Below are 282 nucleotides of genomic sequence, written 5' to 3' on the forward strand. Positions count from 1 at the left end.
TATCCTAGCTTACTCTGTCACTTCTAAAATGATTAGATTTTGGGTCAACGAAGAGGATTCCTGGAGGAGAAAAAAACGCACGTGTTCAGCGAGGAACGAGTAAACAGACACGTAAGAGACAGCACTGAGGGGACCCGGCAGACTCGTCCTGAGCACCGCGACAGCCTGTTCCACCCTCCCGCAGCCCGGCGACAGCCGGAGCCCCGCCGCTCACACCGGGCTGCGAGCCCCTGCGGCGGAGGCTGGGCACGGCACCGGCCGGGCGGGGACAAGAGAGGGCGG

The sequence above is a fragment of the Malurus melanocephalus genome, unplaced genomic scaffold (assembly GCF_030028575.1).
Source record: "Malurus melanocephalus ecotype Western Australia unplaced genomic scaffold, MMel_1.1 scaffold_12, whole genome shotgun sequence".
Lineage (NCBI taxonomy): Eukaryota > Metazoa > Chordata > Aves > Passeriformes > Maluridae > Malurus > Malurus melanocephalus.